This window comes from Tachypleus tridentatus, chromosome 9, assembly GCF_004210375.1.
Source record: "Tachypleus tridentatus isolate NWPU-2018 chromosome 9, ASM421037v1, whole genome shotgun sequence".
In the NCBI taxonomy this organism is placed as follows: Eukaryota; Metazoa; Arthropoda; class Merostomata; order Xiphosura; family Limulidae; genus Tachypleus; species Tachypleus tridentatus.
The window spans coordinates 156,547,520-156,575,171 of NC_134833.1; the positions used below are offsets into that span (position 1 = coordinate 156,547,520).

General features: G+C 34.7%; 1 long non-coding RNA gene across 1 annotated transcript in view; it reads right to left on the reverse strand.

The window, feature by feature from the left end:
• LOC143226739 (uncharacterized) overlaps positions 1 to 25,291 on the reverse strand; it is a 41,590-nt gene extending 16,299 nt beyond the window's left edge. Inside the window, exons 1-2 of the long non-coding RNA XR_013014727.1 lie at positions 25,116 to 25,291; positions 14,218 to 14,407 (exon numbers count right to left, since the gene is read on the reverse strand). This is a non-coding gene — a long non-coding RNA (uncharacterized LOC143226739). The remainder of the gene's footprint in view (positions 1 to 14,217; positions 14,408 to 25,115) is intronic.
• Between the last annotated feature and the right edge of the window lie 2,361 nt (positions 25,292 to 27,652).

Consider the following 27,652-nt stretch of genomic DNA (forward strand, 5'->3'; position numbering starts at 1 on the left):
AGAGTTGGCAGTGGGTGATGTAGTTTATCAGTTCAAAATTAGGAACAGTTATGCGTAAGTAGTCTTGTGTAAGTTTGCACGAACATGAAAACTTGCACAGCTATTAGTTTCGGTGTTGCTCCACCCTTGGATGTTTTCCTGCTTTGTTTTCATCTCTTTACAGGTACGTTGTATTAACTTTCAACAGTTACCCAACTTCGGCCCTAGAGAATGTTTATATAACTTCCATATAATTCTCGCGTAATCAAACTTATTCAGGGTATCTGACAGACAGGTAGATTTGGAACCACAAAATTAGTCAATAATCAAGTGTTTTATACCTTTTCAATAATTTTTCTCCAAATATTGTTCTGTCGATCATTTGATTAATAAAATCAATATTAATGCCACCCTACCCCCGCCCCAGCGGTAAGTCTATAAACTTACAACGTGACGTAGTGAGAAAGGCGAGCACAGATAACCCGTTATGTGTTATTACACTTAACAACAACCAAACCAAACTCAAAATTAATACTTATATTCTTAATGAACTACATATGATGATGTATATGGCAATCGAACTTTGTACGACCTCAAATTCCTGCAAAGCATGTGATATTTCGAACAGAACTAGTGGTATTGATAACACATGTCTGTAGGCGTTATTCATTTCTTGGTGGCCTGGCATGGCCAAGCGCGTAAGGCGTGCGACTCGTAATCCGAGGGTCGCGGGTTCGCGCCCGAGTCGCGCTAAACATGCTCGCCCTCCCAGCCGTGGGGGCGTATAATGTTACGGTCAATCCCACTATTCGTTGGTAAAAGAGTAGCCCAAGAGTTGGCGGTGGGTGGTGATGACTAGCTGCCTTCCCTCTAGTCTTACACTGCTAAATTAGGGACGGCTAGCACAGATAGCCCTCGAGTAGCTTTGTGCGAAATTCCAAAAAACAAACAAACAAACATTTCTTGGATACAAAATGCGTAAGTGGGTAGAATAGGATAGTATGTGTTCTATAGATAAACAGTCTGTTAAAGTGGTTCGTGGAGTGAAACGTAAAAGCTGCAGTTTTCGAATAAATTCAGTTTTAAAAAAGAAGTGTTAAATCCGCATTTTAAATCAAGAACGAAATGCCGTCACAGTGTAATATTTGTCTTAGTAATGACATATTGGAATTAATATTTTATACATATATGAATTCTGACTGGTGGGGAAATTATAAAACATTATTTTTTACAGTTATACGCAATTATAATTTTACCGTAAACAGGAAGTGATGTAACCTATTCTTCTGCTAGCTTGTGTTATTTGCTAAATAAATATGTTACGCCTATCGATATTTGCAAGTATTGTTTATCAAAATTCATTTCAGGGTTAAATTACATAATAAATTATGTAATTTTAAGGAATTGAAGAAAATTACAAAATAAATAAACAGCTAATATTATACTATATAAAATTACAAAATAAATAAACAGTTAATATTATACTACAGGGTGGCCCATAAGTTACTACCCATCCATATGTTATTATGTTATACGAGGGCTGTTCAAAAAATACGCGGACTGTTTGAATTGCGCGGCTTCAGTTGGTTCCAGGGGAATCCGCTTGGTGTCGCTAGGGTCGCACAGATCAGCTGATTACGACGCCATTTCCCGATTGCAGATATCTTCATTTGTGTATTAGCTACGCGGTTTTAAGTGAAATGCGATTTTTTCGTTTGGCGGATTTCAGAATGAATGACCTGAAGGAGCAACGACTTGCTGTGCAATTTTGTGTTAAACTTGGAAAATCTGCGACTGAAACTTTTGCTATGCTTGACACGGCTTACGGTGATGTTGCTATGAAGCGTACGGCATGTTTCAAGTGGCATGAACGTTTTAAGGATGGTCGACAGTCCATTAAAGATGATGAGCGTCCTGGACGTCCTTCTACGTCAACTGACGACCCACACGTCGACAAAATCAATACCCTGGTGCGGGCAAATCGACGTCTGACTGTCAGGGAGCTTGTTGAAGAGTGTTGAATATCAGTTGGATCTTGTTACGAGATTTTGACCGAGAAATTGAAGATGCACCGCGTTGCTGCGAAATTCAGCTCTCAGAACTCGTGAGTTTTTGGCCAAACACTCAATCACTGTTCTTCCCCACCCCCCTACTCACCTGACCTTGCTCTTTGCGATTTTGTCTTGTCCCCCAAACTCAAAAGACCCTTGAAAGGAAGAAGATTTGAGACGATTCCCGAGATTAAGGCAAATGCGACGAAGGAGCTGGAGGACATTACAAAGAAGCGTACCAGGACTGTTTCAACAAGTGGAAACACCGTTGGGATAAGTGTGTGCATTGGGGAGGAGAGTACTTTGAAGGGGCCCTAGACCTGTAACTTCTAAATAAAGTACATTTTGTTTTATGACGTCAGTCCGCGTATTTTTTGAACAGACCTCGTATTCAATAATACTAATGATGAGTTGAAGGCAGCTGTTACCACGGCATTTGGAACAATAACCCCTGCTATGTTGAGGAAAATGTCTCACAGAACATGGCGTCGCATAATATTATGCAGCGAGAATGAGGGACACCACACAGATACACTGGATACATAAGATATATGAATGGGTAGGAACTTATGGGCCACCCTGTATATAAAATTAAAAAATAAATAAACAGTTAATATTATTCTATATAAAATTCAGGAAATTATTAAATGAAGAGAAATATACTGTTATTAAAGTGCACAAGTTTTAAGATTTATATCTGTGTACAAACAAGTAAAACAGATAATTTCAAATTATACAATTTTAAAGAATTGGAGTGGAGAAATGTACAAACAACATAAACAGATTGTCGTGAAATTACTCGACCTTTAATGTTTAAAGAAATGTACTCAAGTTTCACGTTAGGTAAAAATTATAAACAGTATGATCTACGTGATTTTTAAGAATTGAATAAATATACGCTCTATTTGTGCTTCTGCAGGTTCCCCGAAAGTGCCCTGTTTCAAGAGTAAATAAAACCAAAGTTAGAGTTACAAATATTTTTTCTTTGCTTTTGAGCTTCACGTCATGCTGTGTTGTAACCTACAGTGTACATAATTCTTCTCGTCATTCGTATCACTTTCAGTTTTTACTGACTCATGACAATATGAATTGAAACGTGAAGCACCCCTTGTGTGACGTTATTTTAGTGTCCACTGACTGAATGACGGACAACACATTACAGTATAGTGGTGTTAGAGATTAAAACAAGTGACTCCTCCAGACATCCTTCGGCCCCATTTCAGAGAAATCACACAAGTAGATGATTATGTGACAGTTCGAGGCCCGGCATGGCCAGGTGGGTTAAGACGTTCGACTCGTAATGTGAGGGTCGCGGGTTCGCATCCCCGTCGCGCCAAACATGCTCGCCCTTTCAGCCGTGGGGGCGTTATAATGTGACGGTCAATCCCACTATTCCTTGGTAAAAGAGTAGCCCAAGAGTCGGCGATGGGTGGTGATGACTAACTGCCTTCCCTCTAGTCTTACACTGCTAAATTAAGGACGGCTAGCACAGATAGCCTTCGAGTAGCTTTGTGCGAAATTCCAAACAAACAAACAAACGTCAATAAAATATTTTTTGTGAAAAAAAGTTTGTATTCTCCTAAAATTTATGGGTTTTAATTCATTTTGAGTCACCATTAAAGTAACCTAAAAGAATTTAGATTATTATATACATATGGTCGTTATAAGAGGTCTAACTGTACTTCTTACGTTTGCTAACTCAAACTGTGCTGATGAGAACTTTAAACAAGCAAGGTGCAGTCCACAGCAAAGGGTACGGCCAATCAAGAAAGAGATTAAACTTCTACGTCACAGATATTCTTTATAATTTTAACTTTGGTGAGAAATAAAATAAACCTGTAATATATAAATATAAAACAGCTAACAGTGGATTTTGGAAAAATAAATATATAAATACACAATGGATAAAATAATAATCCAGTGACATATTTATAAGAGTTTATTGTTTTGTTTATGCCAAAGCTGTTAAAGCTATATGATGCTATCCATAATTTTGAACTGTTGGAAGACAGCCGGCTGATAGCACCCACTGCCAACACTTGGGCTACCAATTTAGCAACGAATAGTGCGATTAAATACCATATTATAAAGCTTCCAGATGCTCAGTGTATGGTTTCGATCCCGCAATCTCCATATTGCGAGTTGACCGTCCGAAAAGGCGTTAAAGCTTTCAACAAGACAAGTTTAAAATGAGATTGAACACAGAGTAAACGGTAAATAAAACTCGTTTAGAGTAAAGTCCGATATAAACAATCATGTGTTGACAATAATATATTTGAAAGTAATTTTTTCGTTAATTTCTTGGTTGGACTTGTTGTTGGGTGGTAATTCAGCCAATTTCCAGTCTCTCTCGTTTTAACTGTGCGGTTTTGATGACTAGGACTTGCACGTAGGAAACACTAGTATGACAAGGTGAACTAAAGTGTCTAGGAACTAGGAAGTCAGTGGAACCTTTTCCTATAGAACTAATCTGTTCTCGTGTTCTTTCTCTGATATGTGGTTTATGATAAAATAAATGAGGGTTGTTTTTTTTCAAATTGTCTGTACCTCTAAGCTCAGTTAGTTAGATAATCGACAAATTAGTAAACGCTCACATATGTTGTTGATGACGCACCTTAGGGTAATCACAGTTCCGGTTCGTGAAAGTTAATAACCGCCTCTCACGATCTACCAACAGGTCGCAAGTCACTGTTTGAGAATCACTGTAGTTGAGTGACTCATTCAAACGTGGAGCTGAGATGTCTCCCAACAGGGAGCGTAGGTAGAACTCGTGCCAAGAACTGTAGTATTGTTTGAAACGTAAGGACAGGAATCAGTACTTCTGGTACATTGGTGAGTTACAATAATGAAAGAATTGTTGTATTGTAGTTTTAAACCGTTGAAATTTGAACTACATGGGTATGAAACTAAAGATCTAGTAAGCATGTAAATAGTGGGAGAGTCTAGTAAATATGTCAGTAGTGGTAAAGTCTAATAAATATGTCAGTAGTGGCAGAGTCTAATAAATATGTCAGTAGTGGCAGAGTCTAATAAATATGTCAGTAGTGGTAGAGTCTAATAAATATGTCAGTAGTGGTAAAGTCTAATAAATATGTCAGTAGTGGTAAAGTCTAATAAATATGTCAGTAGTGGTAAAGTCTAATAAATATGTCATAAGCAGTAAAGTCTAGTAAATATGACAGTAGTGGTAAAGTCTAGTAAATATGTCAGTAGTGGTAAAGTCTAGTAAATATGTCAGTAGTGGCTGAGTCTAATAAATATGTCAGTAGTGGTAAAGTCTAATAAATATGTCAGTAGTGGTAAAGTCTAGTAAATATGTCAGTAGTGGTAAAGTCTAGTAAATATGTCAGTAGTGGTAAAGTCTAATAAATATGTCAGTAGTGGTAAAGTCTAATAAATATGTCAGTAGTGGCAGAGTCTATTAAATATGTCAGTAGTGGCAGAGTCTAATAAATATGTCAGTAGTGGTAAAGTCTAGTAAATATGTCAGTAGTGGTAAAGTCTAGTAAATATGTCAGTAGTGGTAAAGTCTAATAAATATGTCAGTAGTCAGTAGTGGCAAGGCGTGGTAAAGTCTAGTAGTCTAATAAATATGTCAGTAGTGGTAAAGTCCAGTAAATATGTCAGTAGTGGTAGAGTCCAATAAATATGTCGGTAGTGGTAAAGTCTAATAAATATGTCATGTCAGTAGTGGTAAAGTCCAATAAATATGTCAGTAGTGGTAAATATGTCAGTAGTGGTAAAGTCCAATAAATATGTCAGTAGTGGTAAAGTCCAATAAATATGTCAGTAGTGGTAAAGTCCAATAAATATGTCAGTAGTCCAGTAAATATGTCAGTAGTGGTAAGTCCAGTAAATATGTCAGTAGTGGTAAAGTCCAGTAAATATGTCAGCAGTGGTAAAGTCCAGTAAATATGTCAGTAGTGGTGAAGTCTAATAAATATGTCAGTAGTGGTAAAGTCTAGTAAATATGTCAGTAGTGGTAAAGTCTAGTAAATATGTCAGTAGTGGTAAAGTCTAATAAATATGTCAGTAGTGGCAGAGTCTAATAAATATGTCAGTAGTGGTAAAGTCTAGTAAATATGTCAGTAGTGGTAGAGTCTAATAAATATGTCGGTAGTGGTAAAGTCTAATAAATATGTCAGTAGTGGTAAAGTCTAATAAATATGTCAGTAGTGGTAAAGTCTAGTAAATATGTCAGTAGTGGTAAAGTCTAATAAATATGTCAGTAATGGTAGAGTCTAGTAAATATGTCAGTAGTGGTAAAGTCTAGTAAATATGTCAGTAGTCGTAAAGTCTAGTAAATATGTCAGCAGTGGTAAAGTCTAGTAAATATGTCAGTAGTGGTGAAGTCTAATAAATATGTCAGTAGTGGTAAAGTCTAGTAAATATGTCAGCAGTGGTAAAGTCTAGTAAATATGTCAGTAGTGGTAAAGTCTAGTAAATATGTCAGCAGTGGTAAAGTCTAGTAAATATGTCAGTAGTGGTAAAGTCTAGTAAATATGTCAGTAGTGGTAAAGTCTAGTAAATATGTCAGCAGTGGTAAAGTATAGTAAATATGTCAGCAGTGGTAAAGTATAGTAAATATGTCAGTAGTGGTAAAGTCTAATAAATATGTCAGTAGTGGTAAAGTATAGTAAATATGTCAGCAGTGGTAAAGTCTGGTAAATATGTCATAAGTAAATATATAAGCAGTGGTAAAGTTTAGTAAACAAGTCATAAGCAGTAAAATCTGGTAAATATATCAATAGTAGTAATGCTCAGTAAATATGTCCGTAATGGTAACGTCTAGTAAGTTAGTCAGTAATAGTTTATTTATTGCCAAAGATTCACAAATTTAAGTATCCTGGACACTCCATTATTTCGGCTTCCAACTACCTCACCAAACAACCATCTGATTATATAGATGGTGTTCTGCAATCCCTGGTCATCTCTCTGCCTTCTTATGTTGGTCTAAAACGCCTTAAAGTATTTCATCACACGAAATACCTTCACTATGTATGTACAATAATGGTATGCTAACTCTAAAACACGTTATAAACGAAAGAAACACTAAGTTTTCAACCACTGAAACACTTCTTCAAAAAACGAACCAGTCCTTGCTAGGATCAGCTTCAAACACAAAAACCAGTTGTATCAATAACTCAAATAAATATACGCGATAATTAACACAAATCTAGATACGTCACTGAAAATAAAACACTAACTGATTTATCGCTATCAATAGTTTTTTGGTTCACTGCAAGCTTACTTAGCTAACTGACTAGCTCATTTGTATTTATAACCTGATCGTGTTTATCGATTCTTCTCTAAATCGCTAGATTCTTAACATTAAATTTAGAACTTTATAGGCCTACTTCTACAAATTTAGTCAATCTTAACGTCATGCACCCTCTGACTAATAAACACATAACAAAATTCAAAATAAAACTTGCAACATTATTGTTAGCATTCAAGAACAATTAGAGATAGGAAAATTATTTTAGGCACACTTGTACTTACGATAAATTTAAATAAAAGAAAATTGAAAATGAACATAATATCGTATGGTTTAAGTGTTCATTTGATAGTTGTTTTTTTTCCAGTTAAGCCAGACACTAAATTTTGTATTGGAAAGCAGACAGTTATAGTTTTAAAAATGAACATCAAACAATCTTGTTATAAGAGGTAGAAAATATTAAATATTGTAAAATAACAATCTTCATTGTGAAATTCAGTGTATTTTTCCAATGAAGAATGTTATTTTACAATGTAATCGAATATTTTACTTACTAGATTTACTTTTGTACAAACTCATAAATATTTTCATAACTCACTGGACGGGCTCTTTCGGGTTTTTTGGTAAAAATAATGCGAAGTCCAGTCCACGTATCAATAACGAATTAATTTACTTTTACATGTTACTTTCACTTGAACATAAGTTGTAGGCCTAAGTTCATAAACAACGGTTCAATAAACATTCTCACCAATGGTACTTTACTTATGTCCAACTTAGTTTTGTTTGATAAACACACATTAACTCACCAAGTAACTGACAGGCATAACAGATATAATAAATATTGAAATAAAACACTCATTGAATAATAATTAACTTCACTAGTTAATTATTTGTATTTATAAATCACGTACCTTTGTATTCAGATATTTGACAGAGATTTTCCATTAATACTCAACCAAAATTATAATATTGAAAATATAGCTCAGTTCAATTAGATTACTAGGAGGCGCAAAGCCTTACATGAATTGAATTACATAATTAAGATGATAAATCGTATAGAAATGTGTTATCGTACAAAACTGGTCTAGCCCAGAAAATATTCACTATAATTACGGCTTTACACCTATTTATCTGTTATCGTTTACCCTGTGTACGAAATTGCGTGCTCGAAAAAGAAAGACCAACGTAATATGTCGTAATCATTTTATACAAATATCTCAGTAACGAGACTGTCATCTTAACTTACAAAGTAACTAGTAAGCTAAAAATATGGTTAAGATGATAACCTTTTTACAAGTTGATACTAATATACAGATTTTCTGGTGGTATAATATAACGGGAGAAATGTTACTTTTCATTTATAATCCTTTGTTGTTGTGTGGGCTGCACTTTGTACAGGTCTAAGCTGAAAGTCTGAAAATGCTGACGACTGTATATTAAAAATTAAAGAAACGTTTTTATTTCGACTTTGTTATTTTTGTGGCAAAATAATGTCTGTTTGTTTTTTAATTTTGCGCAAAGCTACTCGAGGGCTATCTGTGCTAGCCGTCCCTAATTTAGCAGTGTAAGACTAGAGGGAAGGCAGCTAGTCATCACCACCCATCGCCAACTCTTGGGCTACTCTTTTACCAACGAATAGTGAGATTAACCGTCACATTATCACTCTCCCACGGCTGAAAGTTCGAGCATGTTTGACGCGACGGGGATGCGAACCCGCGACCCTCACATTACGAGTCGCACGCCGGGCCCGCAAAATAATGTCAAACTAGCATATACGTCTTTGTGAAACAAATAGTTTTTGCTACGATTTAAATACTATAAATTAAAACTAAGCCATATAATATTTTAGTAATATATATAATAGTCTGTATCACTCTGTATACCCTGAACAATTAACCATAGAAAACACAATTATATATCAAAGTACTTATGTAAGGATTTCAACATCGATTCAATAGTCTTCAGACTGTTTAATCGGTCAATCTGGAAAAACAAGTTAAAAACAAAAATGTTTTGTGTGTGTGTGTGTGAGAGAGAAGGAATTTCTCGTAAAATAAACAAATGGGTCTTCATCCGTCAACTGAGTAAAAAAAAAGGAACATGAACGGAAAGTACGCTTGAAGAAAGAATGCTATTTAAGTATAGATTTGTTCTTTGGTTTACATATATTTTTTCATGTCGATGTTACATAATTGCATGATTTTGCTGTAACATGTCGAGTAAATTTATTTGAATTGAACATCTCTCAATTTTACACTTCTTATAGAAATAACATTTGTCAACAAATGTTCACTTTATAAGCGATCTTTTCTGGTGCTGAATTAAACGACAAGAAACAATGACATCAGCCAGTAACAAAACAACCATTTACTAAACTCCAAAACTTTATTGCGCTAGACGCACCCATTGAACGAATCCAAAACATTTTTGCGAACAATGCATTACAGTGAGCCCCTTTTGCTTAAAACAAATGCAATGCAACTTTAATTTTTGAAATAACGCATGGAATGACAAACAACCCACTACACTATTATATTACACATACGCTCTGATCCAAGGAATTGGACTGATTGCACATTTTATTTGTCATTGTTTTTAGGAAAATTTCCATTGAATTATCGGTCGAATTGACAGACCTTGTAATCATTTTGTACTTGTGTATTTTACAGAGTAAAATAGTTTTGTTTTGATTTATATACCGATTAATTTTATTAATTTCTACTTGAAAAGAAAGTGCAAAAGCAACGGAATTGAAAATATTCTACGAACACGAGTTACTTGATCCAACATAAACACTTAATAAAGTGACAAAATATGTGAGGAAGAGATTAGAAATAAGAACAATTTAATGAGCACTTTTCTTACTAAACCACAAGCAAGTCCAAATGTAGTAAAAACACTTCGAAAATACTAAGAAAAAGAAGGGTATAAAATAAAATATGACACGAGAAGACAGAAAAGGCCTAAAACTTGTCAGAAATAACGACGACATTGTCATTTAAAGGTTCGATAAAGTATGATTCTTTAATGATAAATATATTGAATGGTAGATCTGAGTTCACTCAGTCAAATACTGACCTTAATCCAACGTACAACAGATTAAATGAGCAAACTACTCAAAATATTGTTAAAAAGATAAAACTTACTTTTAAATTTTGCAAACAACCCAGTTTATAATACCAAAAAATTTACGGTTTACAAAAAGTCCATAAAAACTAACAACTTTACACTCGATTGTGTCTTCTTATAGCTCTATAAACTACAATATTGGTAAATTTTTCAACTGCATTTGGGAACTTTGTTTTTTAAAAAAAAAGCACCCAATTAAAAATACGCCATATCTCCTACAACACATAGTTTAGAGAGTAATCTCATTATGTTTAGCATTAATGTTGTAAACCTCAAACTCCTCTCCATGGGGCAATACAACTTACTGAAAGAATTATTTCACAAGATCCTGAAAAGAAAATCATCATAAAACAGGAACACCGAATGAAACTGTTACACCAGCCACGTTTATTTATTTGCAATACAACAATTCGTACTTCCTTCAATTACACGGATTTGCCATGAGAAATCTATTGTCAGGTACTTTGATCACTCTTTTCTTACATCACATAGAAAAACATGCCATAACCACTTCTGTATGAAAGCCCGTATTTTAGCATATATGACGTTTTTTGTGGCTTTACTTGACAAGATGAACAAATAAAATTATTTCAACACATAAACAAACTACGTAAAGGTATAGATTTCACAGTGAACAATGAAAACCGCTACTTAATTTTTTTAAAACGTTAAATCACACGAACTCCCCAAGGTTTCACCACTACAATTCACAGAAAAAAATAACATACAGCGGAAATTACATAAACTAGTCTTCTGATCATGTAATCCACCTGAAGCCATGTACTCTAAAGTCTCCTAAATGTTACACACACTATAAGCAGACGCAGAACACAGATAAAGAAGTTACATAGTTAACTTAGTGTTTTGCTGATGTTAAATACTTACCTACAAAATTAGTTATCGAAACTATTGATGAATTTAAAAAGTAGCGACAAGAGATGCTAGACAAAGAAACCCCCAAAAAACGCTTCATAAAGCAAAGAAAACGTAAATATTTGTACTATCCAATATACAGAAAATACTAGCTTACTTCTATCAGAAATTTCGAAAAGACTAGCACTTAAAGAAAACCTGAACATAACGTCATTTCATTTCCACCACTGGAATGAAAATTAAACACATGTTAATAAAACTGTATAAGGAACAAACCTCACCAGGAAACACCTACAAAATACAGAATAACAGTTGTCCATTGTTTACACAGGTGAAACAGGATGTAACTTGAAGATCAGGTTAAAAAAACACCAAAAACCTGATTCCTGATTCCATGAGCATGTGAGTAAAACCAAACACAGATTTTCTGAACAGAATGTCACATGAACCAGACTAATAGAAGGAAAATCAGAGAAGCTTTGTTAACAAAGACAGATTTTCTGAACAGAATGTCACAGTACTAAAACATGAACCAGACTAATAGAAGGAAAATCAGAGAAGCTTTGTTAACAAAGACAGATTTTCTGAACAGAATGTCACAGTACTAAAACATGAACCAGACTAATAGAAGGAAAATCAGAGAAGCTTTGTTAACAAAGACAGATTTTCTGAACAGAATGTCACAGTACTAAAACATGAACCAGACTAATAGAAGGAAAATCAGAGAAGCTTTGTTAACAAAGACAGATTTTCTGAACAGAATGTCACAGTACTAAAACATGAACCAGACTAATAGAAGGAAAATCAGAAAGCTTTGTTAACAAAGACAGATTTTCTGAACAGAATGTCACAGTACTAAAACATCAACCAGACTAATAGAAGGAAAATCAGAGAAGCTTTGTTAACAAAGACAGATTTTCTGAACAGAATGTCACAGTACTAAAACATGAACCAGACTAATAGAAGGAAAATCAGAGAAGCTTTGTTAACAAAGACAGATTTTCTGAACAGAATGTCACAGTACTAAAACATCAACCAGACTAATAGAAGGAAAATCAGAGAAGCTTTGTTAACAAAGACAGATTTTCTGAACAGAATGTCACAGTACTAAAACATCAACCAGACTAATAGAAGGAAAATCAGAGAAGCTTTGTTAACAAAGACAGATTTTCTGAACAGAATGTCACAGTACTAAAACATCAACCAGACTAATAGAAGGAAAATCAGAGAAGCTTTGTTAACAAAGACAGATTTTCTGAACAGAATGTCACAGTACTAAAACATGAACCAGACTAATAGAAGGAAAATCAGAGAAGCTTTGTTAACAAAGACAGATTTTCTGAACAGAATGTCACAGTACTAAAACATGAACCAGACTAATAGAAGGAAAATCAGAGAAGCTTTGTTAACAAAGACAGATTTTCTGAACAGAATGTCACAGTACTAAAACGTGAACCAGACTAATAGAAGGAAAATCAGAGAAGCTTTGTTAACAAAGACAAATAATTCTGCAAATTACAAATACCTGTGTTCGTCTGTTTACATTTTTATCATTAATTCCACACACAATCCTAAACTTATAAAAATATTTTTCATGAAATATTCTACAGTTTTTATATTTATTCATCTTTGTATTGTTTCTGTTAGACATAAATAATCTAATATTCATGTCGGTTGATATTTACATGAAGATTGTTGTTGTTTTGAATTAAGCACAAAGCTACACAATGGGCTATCTGTGCTCTGCCCACCACGGGTATCGAAACCCGGATTTTAGCGTACAAGTCCGCAGACATACCGCTGAGCCACTGGGGGGCTTACATGAAGAAGTAACTACAATCGGTTCTAGAATTTAAATATACATGGTTATATTTTTAATGTTGATCAATAATTACAAACTTCTTTATTATAAAAACTTGTAGACTAGATAATGATCGCACCAGTAATCGCAAAGTTGTAACTTTTCCAAAAACTTATCTTATTTACTGTAAAATGTTATAATAAAAAAACAGTAACATTAAATTTTAATATCAAAGTCACGTAGAGGCGATATAACTGTGTTATCTCTCTACCCTCGTTTGTATTATTTTTCGCACTGCCATCAATACGTCATTTCACATTTACCAAATGTTGTCGTATAGGCTTATTTTCTAAAAATACGCAAACTGTGTTGTCTTTAATAAAACATCAAAGTGTGATAGTTCTAAATGTAAGCAAGATGTGTTGTCTCTAGCAAAACATCGAAGTATGATTTTATATTTGTTTTTGTGGAAATGTTACTGGCAAGAGGGCAGGCAACCAGTCAGAAGTACCCATTCACTGTCACTATTATAATCTACAAACTTATACAGACGCGAAGAACATTTTATGATACCGTATTGTTTTGAACGTGGATCGGAAACTTCAAAATCCATCCAGAGCCCTTATATTATGTTCAATTATTATGAAAGATAAAATATCTTCCAGTGGCTCAGTAGCAACCTTAAGGGCTAATAATGTTAAATGTCTGGGTTAGATCAATGCAGTAGCGCAGAGTAAGTAGCCCTTGTCCAGCTTGACTCTTAAAACTTTGGTAAAAATTATTTTACTTTAGTTATGATTATAGATATTGTTAATTTGGACCAGTAATGTTTTTACTAAAATTCAGAAACTTATGTTTGATTTATATTCGCTTCGTTATGAATATTGTTGTTTCTGTTGAGTATTAAGCACACAGCTACACAAGGGGCTATCGCTGCTCTGCCCACCACGGGTATCGAAAACCGGTTTTCAGCTGTATAAGTCCGCAGACATACTATTGTGCCACTGGAGTATTGTTTCTTTTGAGACATAAATGGTTATCTTTATTTCAGTGTTAACCCTAACTGGTTAGATCTCTCTCATTGTAACAGTTTTAAATTAGTGGTAATCTATAATCTGAGCCGAAAACAAAACGCATAGAATGTTTTAGCAGAAAGATTAGCTCACCTAAAGATGGACAAGTTGAGGCGCTGACTTGAAACCCGCGAAGGAGAAATCTTCCAGAAGAGAGCAATGAGTCAGATGACACCAGCAGCACCATTTATAGCATTCTTGGATTGGACGAAACTTAGCGATGGCTCTGTAATTGGTCCAATAAGCTTCAAGGATGACGTCAGACTTAAGCTCGGGAAAAGGCCTTTCATGCGATAGTAATTAAAGTTAAACTCAGTTATTCCTATAACATTGTATCTCTACGTATTTTTTTGAATATCTATCACGCTATCGTAAAATATTTCTATATTGATTTTGAAATTTTAACAAGATTAGATACTTTCTTTAAATTTATTTGTTACACATTTTAAGCCTTCTATAAATATTTAGTTGCAGAATAAAAACAAAAAAATCTACATTTCATCACAAAATATAAAGTTTAATCACATATAGTAAGTAATAGGTAATTTTTGTTATTGTAATGTACCAAAGCTAGGCAGAAAGGTTTGATTTACAAGGGCACAAATAGTCACACTTGACAACGTAGCCTTCTTTTTCCTCCCAGCTGGTCAAAGGTAAATTTGCTGGTTTAAGGCAGTGCAAAATCGAGTTTCAATGCCCGTCATGGGCAGAACACAAATAGCTCGTTGCGTAGACAAAATAGTTTATTTTTAATGTTGTATTTTATGTAGAAGTATCAATATCAAACCCAATTTTGTTTTAAAGCTGGAAAAAATACTATATATTTCTTAAGACGAGTAATTGCTATATGTTTACACTTTCAAACGTTAAAAAAACAAACTGATTTATTATGTTTTTGAAAGAACACCCTAACTCCTTCCCAGTTGATCAGCCATAAATCTGATTAAAAAAGCGAGATTTTACTTACCGTGGTAGGTACAAAACTGGTGTGTGTGTTTGTGTTTACGAATAAACTGACTTACAGTTGGTTGGTGTTTTATGGCGATAATCAACCAGGTTATCTGCGCCAAACCGGTAAAAATAAACGGACAGTAAAGAAAACTTATTAAAATTCGTAAATAGGAATTACGTTAAAACAAAATAAAGTCCGTTAAAAGGTCAGTGGCCTTTAATAATACTAAAAACATTTATAGGGTGAACAGTATCGTCATCACCAATGACGCTGTCTAAAATACTGTCGTTGTTGAGAGTCGTAACGACAGCATGACAGTAAAATGTGGACCTTTGTGACCTAATTTAGCAGTGTAAGACTAGTCGTCACCACCCACCACTAACTCTTGGGTTACTCTTTCACCAACGAATAGCGAAATTGACTGTATCATTATAACGTCCCCACGCCTCAAAGGGCGAGCATGTTTGGTGTGACGGGGAGTCGAACTCGCGCCCTTCAGATTACGAATCGAGTTCCCTAACCACTTGGCTATAGCCAAATTTACAAGTTTAGGCTAAAAAATAACAACAACAATAACTGTTGTATTGTATTTTATGTAGAAAATAGTTCAGTTTCTGTTCTTTAATACTAAGCACTGAATGTTGTAACAGGCAAATAAGTCGCATAAAATTATTTAATAGGATGCATTACGCGGGTAAGGCCTCTCGTGGTTAACATTACAGTAAGGAACTCGATGTGAGTGTTTCGTAACTCTATGTTTTCAAATGTTATTCAGCAGCTGAAACAACAGCAGTAAGCTAACCAAAAGTGAGTTGTTTTCTATTTTTAATATAATGCGTTTCAAAATTAATAATTAATTTTTGTATTCTGTTAGTATCGGTATGACGTTGATGCCTGTCCTCTCAATACTTAAACATTTATTTCTGCCGTGGACAAATATTTTCCACTATTTATCAGAACGATGGACCAAATAAACTCATTGATTTACCAGATCATAACCCGGGTGTGGACATATTATTTATTATGATAACATCAACAAAATCTCCAAGTCGATTAATATAAAAAACAATCAGTGATGACGAGAAACCCACTTGTTGAGAAAATTTATATGCAAACCTCTTTGTGAACCTGACGATGACCGAAGAAGGTCGAAACGTTGTTCGCTTTTCTATGTAAAAGTGTTTTCTCAGCCCAAACGAGCCGTTTTTGCATATAAATAAAAAACAATCGTTCCCCAGTCTCAGGCCCTCTAGTGGGACTTCTCTTAAACATTTGAGCTGTCACAAACAATTGTATTCAGTTAAGTAATATGTTTTAAACAATATGAACATTTGTAAATAATATTTATGCCCCCCAGTGGTGCAGCTGCTATAAACTGGGTTTCGAAACCTGTGGTGGTCAGAGCACAGAAAGCTCATTGTGTGTCTTTGTTTTTAATTCCAAATAATCAATAAATCAATATTATTTGTATGAAATATTTTATCTGACATTCAGTGATGTCGAGAAAACACACTTGTAGAGAAAAATATAAATGTAAAAACGCCTGGTTTGGGTTGAGAACATTTTAAATACGTTCAAAAATGTTCTCAACCCAAACCAGCAGTTTTCACATTTATATTTTTCTCTAACATTTTGTTGCTGTAAAGACTGAAAACTTTATGGGTTGTTGGGTTACCATTATTTCGGTCATTTCTAAATTTAAAAGTTCTGGTATTTGGTTGAAAATGTATTTGAAATTTGTAAATCTAATTATAATACAGTTACAAACTGCCAAATCTCAAAATAGATTATTTCTATGGTGTACTGTTCTTCCTGTAAAGTAATTTATCTAAATAATTGTATTAAACTGTTCACTGATAATTAGACTGTGCTTAAAATTACTGAGTTAGAGATACTGTGCCTTTTTGCTCTGCATTCACTTCAGTTCTTTATCGGGTTCTCATCCCACTGTTATTTTATGCAGCCCCAAACAATAAGTGCTAGAAAACGGTTGTTGTTTTTTCAGGATTTTCAAAGATAATTATGACAACGATGTTGTAAATGTCTAACTATTAAATCAAGAAAATTAATGGAACATTTATCGAATTGAAAGTTAATTTAGAGAATTGGATATTTTGAATAGGATGCTTTAAAGGTATATTAAAGTTGAGAACGTCGTGTTAAAACGATTTTGGATCACCATCACGTCATTACAGTCCATGTGGCCAAGTCCAGTCATCCTTTATCTGACGACCTTTCTTCTTACCATTAGCAAGTCACGTATTTCCCATTGCAAAAGGCGCCATGCTATAGGTGTCACATCCAAAGGGTGTCATTCCTCCCTGCATTCTTTCCATTGTTCGTCAAGTGAATGACAACGATGGTTTCCTAGCAGCAACTTCAACAATTTGATTGCAAGTAAATCCATAAGCAATATCTGGAGAAATGTTTCCATATGCAATAGCATGAATACCAGTTTTATCTTGCATCTTCTTAAACAACTTGTTTACACATAAGTTTTGTTATTCCTCCAGACAGACGTCGTTCTTGATTTGCTACATACTTTTGCATACGGTTCGTGGGTGCCACTGACCACAGGCCTTTGTGCTAGAGTCATACCATTTTGTTTTCTAATGTCATTAAGCACAAGGGATTTCCTCATCTTGAAAATGTTAAATCCACAATCAGATCACTACTTTATGACCGAAGTGCTATTATATAACCTTTCCCAAAAATGATAATCTTTGGTAGTATTACACTATTTACGTCATACCAAGCAATGCCCAAATGTAGTTCTGGTACTCTCCGTTCCACCGCGACTTTACACTGGTTATTGTTGTCACGTGACATGCAAATTTGCATAGCCACAATCGATTTAATATAACGTACCCAGTTATATCTATAACTCGCTTGACTGTTGTAAAATAATCAAAACATAACTGACTGAAATTTTACACATTCTCACTGGAGTTTCCCATCTCTATAATTCTTTAATAAGAAATTCAAAATAGAGAAAGCTAGGCTTTAAAATCTGTGATGCTCAAAGCATGCTAGATGTTTTTTTCCTTTTTCATCTTAAAGAGGTAAACATTTCTTATTCGCTTATTTCCATATTTTTCACACATACCCCCCCCTCCCAAACACTTCTGTATCATAGGCAGAGAAACAAGCGGGCCAGCCTCCTAACGTTTATACCTAGTGGGGGGTTGGTTAATAAAAATGTTATTAATTTTAAAGACGTCATGCACTACATTACATGTTCACATGGCTGAAAGGTAAGCTTGAGTTTTTATAACGTTAACAATCGAGACTCGATAACCGCAGTAGACACAGCGCAAATAATCAACTGTACAAATGTATCTCAGGACTACTGGTATGGGTATTAACACTTTTACCAAAATAAAGCAGCGAACAACGTTTCGACCTTCTTAGGTCATCTTTAGGACGGCTGGTATGAGTACTAACACTTTTACTTCAAGTGGGTTTCTCGTCATCACGAACCAACTGTAAAGCTTTACCCTTGACAAGAAACCAGTAAATCCACAATTGAATAAATCTGGTGAATGGTTGGCTTAGAGCAGAGCCACATTAGGTTATCAACTGTGTTCACCACGAGGATTCGAACCCAGGATTTTACTATTGTAAGTACGTAGGCTTACCGCAACCCCAACACTCATGAATGGGAATTGGATAAATGAATGCAAATGTTTAATATAATTTTGATTTTTTTTTGTTGGTTGACAAGTTTCTCAATCAATATTTTATTTTTCTCTTACGGTTTTTAGCAAAAACTAGACTGTGGGTTATCTGCTCTTTTCACCGTCGGGAATCAAATCTTGGATGTTAGAGTTATAAATCCTTAAACTTTCCGCTGCTCCACAGAGAGAGAGAAACAAGGAAGGTAGACAATATGATTGAAGAATAAATTTCAGGATATTAGCCTCTGGATACAAAATGATATAAAAGTTTTGAGTATTTAAAATTTGTGAGTCACTCTGCACGTAGGCCTGGCATGGCCAAGCGCGTAAGGCGTGCGACTCGTAATCCGAGGGTCGCGGGTTCGCGCCCGCGTCTCGCATAAACATGCACGCCCTCCCAGCCGTGGGGGTGTATAATGTTACGGTCAATCCCACTATGCGTTGGTAAAAGAATAGCCCAAGAGTTGGCGGTGGGTGGTGATGACTAGCTGCCTTCTTACACTACTAAATTAGGGACGGCTAGCACAGATAGCCCTTAAGTAGCTTTGTGCAAAATTCCAAAACAAACACTCTGCTGATTTGAAAATTTTGAAGCAACTTTAACTTATTTTACGTAAGGCGTTACACAAGGTAGTAGAATAAATATGTCAAAATAAGTGTGTTGAGTTTACACAATAGTCGTATCTTGTGGAACGAGGGTCGTGGAATTAAAATTTCTGTTCTATCTGGAAATTATTAACACTTGTTTTGTCATTAGTCTGAACTCGTTGGGAAGAGAGAGTTTACTTTAAAAGTTTATAGTTGGATTAGACCATAAAGTACATGAAACACTGAAGTAAAAAATGATAAAGTGGAGAAATTACTTAAGTTTTCTGGAATAATAGTTCTATTTAATCTGCACGTGTTTATAGTTCTCAGTACGTTTCTTCCTTTGTTGTCGTTACATGAGTTTTATGTCCACGATCTCTGTAGAAAACCTAATTAACTTGCTTGAAAGTTCAAATTTTTCACGGGTTTCTTCTAGCGGAATAAATATATTATTCAAAAACGTGTAATCTAACAAAAAAAAATTAAATATCTGTACATAAACATCTTGAAAGTAAATTGTTTTCTTAATATATATATCAGAACGTGTTTGCAAGTACAATGTATTTTTTCTTATTATATTTTCTCCTGTTTTCTAGAACATATTTGCCCAAATAAAAAGTAGAAAACAATGTTGTTGAGTAAAGTGCCAGCAACAATGAATTATTCATGATCATATGAAAAGCTAAACATACGCCAGCGTTATGTGCTACAATATTTTACTGTACATTTAGCATTCAGCACTTGTATGCAATGTTTGTTCCTTGTTGAAATATTTACATTTTTTATCAACCAGACCATGACCGACTATTTATTTCTGTGTTTTGTTATTTCTAAAGTTTAAAGGCGAATAACTTCTAACTACGGGTTTTCAAGGTTACTCGTATGCTTGGCAGTTATTTGAAAATAAAAATTGTCGAATTTTGCGTATAGTTACTCAAGAACTATCCGTGCTAACGGTCCATAATTTTGAAGAGATAGACTAAAGTGAAGACAGCTAGTCCACACCACCCGCCACCAACTGTTGGGGTACGTTTTACCAACGAATAGTGGGACTGACCACTACATATAACGCTTTTAAAACCAACAGGGTGAGCATTTTTCATGACGGAATTCGATACCGCGAACAGCAGGCCTAAAAATATTGGTAAAATGACTCTTTACATGAAACAGTTATTTGACTTTTGTAGATAATGTTTAAGTATATAATGGGTAAAACATAGTGTTGTATAAAATTCATAAGCATACAGACTGGCTTGACCTAGTGATTAGCATACTCGGACGATGAACCTGAGAGATCGAGGCCGGTAAAAAAACATTCTCCACATTTTGGGTACGTGAGTGCACTATAAAAGCGGCAGTCAAATTCAAATATTCAATCAGACAAGACTAGCCTGAAAGACAGCAGTGGGCACTGTTGACTATCTGCCTTTCTTCAAGTCTATCAGTTCAGTATTACAGACGACTATAAAGTGATACCCGTCACGTAACGTTACGCGAAATTCTCAAAAAGAAACAAAAAAATATTAAGCCTAAAAGTGACATCACTTTTAATACTGACATCAGTATTAAAGATAACTCTCAAACTGTTTTGGAAAATATACTAACCAAAATACAACAAAAAATATAATTTAAAAAGAAACACCAACAAAAAACTTAAGCCTACAATGTTTTTAACTTTAAAATTGCACTTAAGTATTTAAAGTATGACAATATTCAATTAACCCTTACAGATTAATGTTTATCGATAAGTGAAACACAACTCTCTACTGTAATATACCACATTTCGTTTTATGTTTTGCATCGGTCTTTGGTAACATATTCCACTTCACTTTCTTTTCTGCTCTCCAAATAACTTTATATATGTTAATCTATTATACTTTTCTTTCACTGAAATACCTTTAAGTATCATAATCCACTACTTTTTGTTTTTTTATTCTATAAGTATGTTAATGCACCATACTCCACCCCACTTCAGTTATTTATTCTATAAGTATGTTAATGCACCATACTCCACCACACTTTAGTTATTTATTCTATAAGTATGTTAATGCACCATACTCCACCCCACTTTAGTTATTTATTCTATAAGTATGTTAATGCACCATACTCCACCACACTTTAGTTATTTATTCTATAAGTATGTTAATGCACCATACTCCACCACACTTTAGTTATTTATTCTATAAGTATGTTAATGCACCATACTCCACCCCACTTCAGTTATTTATTCTATAAGTATGTTAATGCACCATACTCCACCCCACTTTAGTTATTTATTCTATAAGTATGTTAATGCACCATACTCCACCACACTTTAGTTATTTATTCTATAAGTATGTTAATGCACCATACTCCACCCCACTTTAGTTATTTATTCTATAAGTATGTTAATGCACCATACTCCACCACACTTTAGTTATTTATTCTATAAGTATGTTAATGCACCATACTCCACCACACTTTAGTTATTTATTCTATAAGTATGTTAATGCACCATACTCCACCACACTTTAGTTATTTATTCTATAAGTATGTTAATGCACCATACTCCACCACACTTTAGTTATTTATTCTATAAGTATGTTAATGCACCATACTCCACCACACTTTAGTTATTTATTCTATAAGTATGTTAATGCACCATACTCCACCACACTTTAGTTATTTATTCTATAAGTATGTTAATGCACCATACTCCACCACACTTTAGTTATTTATTCTATAAGTATGTTAATGCACCATACTCCACCACACTTTAGTTATTTATTCTATAAGTATGTTAATGCACCATACTCCACCACACTTTAGTTATTTATTCTATAAGTATGTTAATGCACCATACTCCACCACACTTTAGTTATTTATTCTATAAGTATGTTAATGCACCATACTCCACCACACTTTAGTTATTTATTCTATAAGTATGTTAATGCACCATACTCCATCACACTTTAGTTATTTATTCTATAAGTATGTTAATGCACCATACTCCACCACACTTTAGTTATTTATTCTATAAGTATGTTAATGCACCATACTCCACCACACTTTAGTTGTTTATTCTATAAGTATGTTAATGCACCATACTCCACCACACTTTAGTTATTTATTCTATAAGTATGTTAATGCACCATACTCCACCACACTTTAGTTATTTATTCTATAAGTATGTTAATGCACCATACTCCACCACACTTTAGTTATTTATTCTATAAGTATCTTAATGCACCATACTCCACCACACTTTAGTTATTTGTTCTATAAGTATGTAAGTTTTGTGTTTATATATTTTAATTTCTAACAATGTATTTTCGTGTAGGTTACTTTTTGACTTGTAGCCACAATTCCAGCTTCTTTTGTCCAGTAAATAGTTTGGTTCCTGCTGTTGGTTTCTTTATATCTAAAATGTTTTTATATAACATATTCAGCACCCTGTATTCTGACTCAGTGATTTCATGTTTTATTTTTTTAATAAAATTTTAATTAATTACAGATGAGGTTAATCTTCCTTATAAAACTGAAGTTGATTATTTCTTTAGAATTTTCTTAATATACTGTCCGAAATCTCTTCGTGGTCAAGCACCATTATACGCATGCTCCGCAGTCAGATAGGTTTGGATCTCTTTCCTCTAGTGTAATGCTGGACTGTGAAAATCTTTACTAGAAGACTATCCAGTCGAAGGGATCATTTTGTGGACAAATTCTGCTGCACCTTCATGTTCTCATAGAGACTTTTTGTAATATAACAATGAAAAACATGTCAGGAAATGTCACCAACCCGCTTAATCAAATACGTTATCGGAAATGTGTGACGATTACTAATTTCATAAAGGTAATGACGCACGTGAGGGTACTTGACTATGAAAAGTAAGAAAAAACATATATACATAAAGAGAGATAATATTGACTCACCAGAGGCCACTAGTGGTTATATAAAATGTTTGCAACAAGAAAAAATACCTTTAAATACAAATATATTTCCATTTGTTTTAACGGCAGTGTATCTTGTGCTTTTTTTCAATAGCAAAGCCACATCAAGCTATCTGCTTTATCCATCGAGATTAATCAAACCACTCATTTGAGAGTTGTAAATCCGCAGACTTACCGTTGTCCCAGGGGTGAACTTTTAACAACTTATAATATTTTGTACGTGATCAATAAAAAAGCAATAAATATTTTATTTAATACAAATAATTCATATTGTATTATATTCAATAAATTATAATTAATGTCTTATTGAACGAGATAAAGAACCGATACCTTCAAAGCATGATACTAGCTTACACTCACTCCGTCTCTATAAAGACAAAGTTTTTGTGAATCAAACATTCGGCAGTAGTGTAGCAATCTTTATATACAGTTATTATAAAATAAAACAATTTATTTAATTTTAAAAATCAAGGTAGGTAGACATGGTAGCTGCGACTACTGCTTTGAGACGATAAAGACACAAACATTACTGTATTTAAATGCGAAGACTGTTAAAACGAACTTAGGCTTGAAAGTCAAATAACACTGAAATGAAACAAAAATCGAACTTCATCAGTTGTTATAAATGAAACTACTTGAAAGATGGAATGAATACGACGTGAAAGTACGAAATATTCGTGCATTGGAATCAGGGTATATTATTGCGCAATGTGACAATTATAAGGTATTCCTCAACCCCCAGCGGACTTACAACGCTAGAATTCGGATTTCGATACCAATGGTGGGCAGAGCACACACAGTCCCTTTTGTAGCTTTGTATTTAATTACAAACAAACAAATCCTCGAACTCTACGTGACAGTCGCAAGGTAGCGCCCAAGTTTCACGTGACAGTCATTCACAACGGGCCGTCACAGTTCCGTGTGACACTCACTAAGTTCCGCTCAAGTTTCACGTGACAATCACATGTTGCCGCCCAAGTTCCAACAGGATTAGTAACTTTATAAGATGTATAGCAGCAAGACACATTTCAGGCTAAATTTAAGACATAAAACATGCACTACAGGAGCATATTCTTTGGATATTATGAAGTTTAATATTAGTAAAGGACTATAATTTTTTTTAAATCCATATTGTTAAAAGAAAAGGTTGTTACCCTAAGAATATAGCATACATAACGTGTTGAGAATGGGAGGTTTGAGAGTTATTTTCTGGAAAGGGGACCGAAGGCGGCTTTGAGGAGGTCACTTGTTTTAACCACTTGCACCATCGTATAGTAGTATGTTGTCTGTCAGTCAATAGTCATTAATATAACGTCGCATAAGAGACACTTAACGTTCTAATATTTATTGTCGTGACATCAGTAAAACCTGTGCATGCAGTGAATAACAGTAAGAATTATACAATCTGTAGGTTTCAACATAGCATGGCATATGAACTAGGTTACAACATAGCACTGCATATGAACTTGAAAAGCGAGAAATAAAAATATTTGTCACTCTTAATTTTTTATTATTATTTTGGTTTCATTTAATCTTGAAACAGAACACTTTCAGGGGACGCTGCAGAAGTACAAATAATATATAACGGAGTTAAAATAACAAAGACAGACATTATAGTGCAGTCGAGTTTAGGGTAACTTCCGATATAGGACAATTGTCAGTCAAAAGCTCTGAATAACCTGACTGCCCAACAGGAAACTCAACACGTACGCTCTAAGGAAGATTATCCGGATATGGAACTAAAATCCTGATTTAGTATTCTAATTGTTGTTCCATTCTTAGCCTAACGTAGACGAAAATGTTAAATTATAAACACATATTTTATAAACCACTTGTAATAATACCTTCTTTGTTGTCGTGTTTTTCTTTGGTCAAAGATAGTTCGGTGCACAAGGCCTACCTAGACTCAACATTTGACCGTAAAAAAGCTGTGGTCCACCGGCAGTTGTCCAGTCCTGGTGCAGTTAAAGTATTAAAGAAGGTAGTTTACGTGCTGTAATGTCATTACGATAACAAGGATGTGCATTACGAGAGCGACAGTACAGTTACAGAATTGATGAAGAAATAATTCAGTTTATTTGAATGTTAAGCTTTGATATTTATATAGGGACAATATAAATATTTAATATGTAACAATTCTTTTGCCATTTTCTGAGAATTGAAATACTTCCCTTGACTACAGGCCTGGCATGGCCAAGCGCGTAAGGCGTGCGACTCGTAATCCGAGGGTCGCGGGTTCGCGCCCGCGTCGCGCTAAACATGCTCGCCCTCCCAGCCGTGGGGGTGTATAATGTGACGGTCAATCCCACTTTTCGTTGGTAAAAGAGTAGCCCAAGAGTTGGCGGTGGGTGGTGATGACTAGCTGCCTTCCCTTTAGTCTTACACTGCTAAATTAGGGACGGCCAGCACAGATAGCCCTCGAGTAGCTTTGTGCGAAATTCCAAAAACAAAACCCTTGACTACAAAAAAGTGAGTTACTCAAACCTGGTTGTTTGGTTATTATTATTATAGTTACGAAGGCTATTTATTTTGGGTTTATTGTTAATTTATCCTTATAATTCACAAATGTTAATTTTTTTGTAAATTTGTATTTAATAACAGAAATCAGTTCATGTGTTTTCGGCTTGAAAAACAAATATTTACCAGTAAAACACATGTTCTAAACCAACTCTTTACAGAGAAAGTTACTGGTAAATTACGTGTTCGAAACTAGTTTCTTATAAAATCAATCTATTAGTGAGAAGAGAACTGGCTTCCTGAAATTATCTAGACATGCTGATCATATGTTATTTCTCATCTTATACATAACTTCTATAAATACTATTACTCCTCATTTGTTTTAATGACCAATTTATTAAAAATTAGATTAATTTCAGCTTTTAAAATTATTAGTCCCCTAGAATTTTCTGCCTACCACCAACCCGAGTGTAAAACGTGGCTACGCCATTTCTAGTAAGGAACGTGCTCGAAATTGACTTCTTATCGAATGTTTCCACCATAAAGGCACGTGGTGTTCGAAATTGTCTCCACCGCGGGAAGTTCCGAGTGATAAAGTCTAATGTTACGAATGTAATAAACGAGGAGAGCTTAGTGTTACAAAGTCATTCAAACCGTCACTAGAAAACCAACAGTTAGAAATGTTTCTGGTGAAATATATGTCTGTTTATTGATTTTATGAAGTTGCAAAACACGTTTTCACTGTTTTTTTTACTCAAATCGGAGAAAATAACTTAAAAAAAAACTTTACACACACCCACATGTTAACGTTAAATGTGTTTTGACCACCACATGATAAAATAATTACAAGATGTAGATCTGTTATATTTTCTCGCCCGTGTTCGACGTGTCTTCATCAGGAAAGCGAACGCCAAAAGATGCGTGGGTAAATAATTGTCCGTCTTTGCTTAATCCTGTTACTGAGGTAAGATCGATATTTCTCAATTTAAATATAATAAACAACTTGAAGAAAATGACTCTTTTTTTTTTTTAGTCCTTTCACTGTCTCATCAGTGTCAGCTTTGTGTCTCAACGGAGTAGTCAACTTAATATCCGTGTCATTCGTCGCCCCTATGTGTAATTTAGAATCTGCCAACACGAAGGGGGCCACAATCAAATAACCAGCCATCACTCTTGCTAGATTGTCTGAAGGTTTTATTAAAAACCGTCTTTTTCTCTCGAATTAACTTTTACTTGCTAATGACTGTTGTAAGGACACAATTTTCCTCGCCTACTGGTGTACCTTTCTCAGGAGTTTGTGTAAAAAAAAAAGTGTTATTTCTGCATAACAGGTGATCTTGTTTATATCCCTTCTTCCATGTACTTAGCTGTACAGCTTATAACCTTGACGAGTTTAGTTTGTTTGTTGGAATTTCGCGCAAAGCTACACGAGGGTTATCTGAGCTAGCCGTCCCTAATTTAGCAGTGTAAGACTAGAGGGAAAGCAGTTGTTATCACCACCCACCACCAATTCTTGGGCTACTCTTTTACCAACGAATAGTGGGATTGACCACAACATTGTAACGCCCACACGGCTGAAAGGTCGAGCGTGTTTGGTGTGATAGGGATTCGAACCTGCAACGTAGTGAGTCCTCTTATATGACTCCATGGTGGGTGGGGTCAGTGGGTACTGAAGTTTCTCGATTTGTATGAATCTTGTTGGCCTGTGACCCTCCTCCAAAAAAACAACAACAAACTATAAAAAAGTCATTGATCGGAAAGTGACCACGTTTGAAAGATTCAGAACAGCAGTCACCCCCTCACCATTCTGCTGCTGTTCCTCGTTTTTGTTTATTCTTTGTCTGACAAACCTTTGAGATCAAATGCCTTCCTCTTGTATTAAGAAGGGATTAAAAGGGCTTATTGGCTCTCTGAAGCTGGTGAA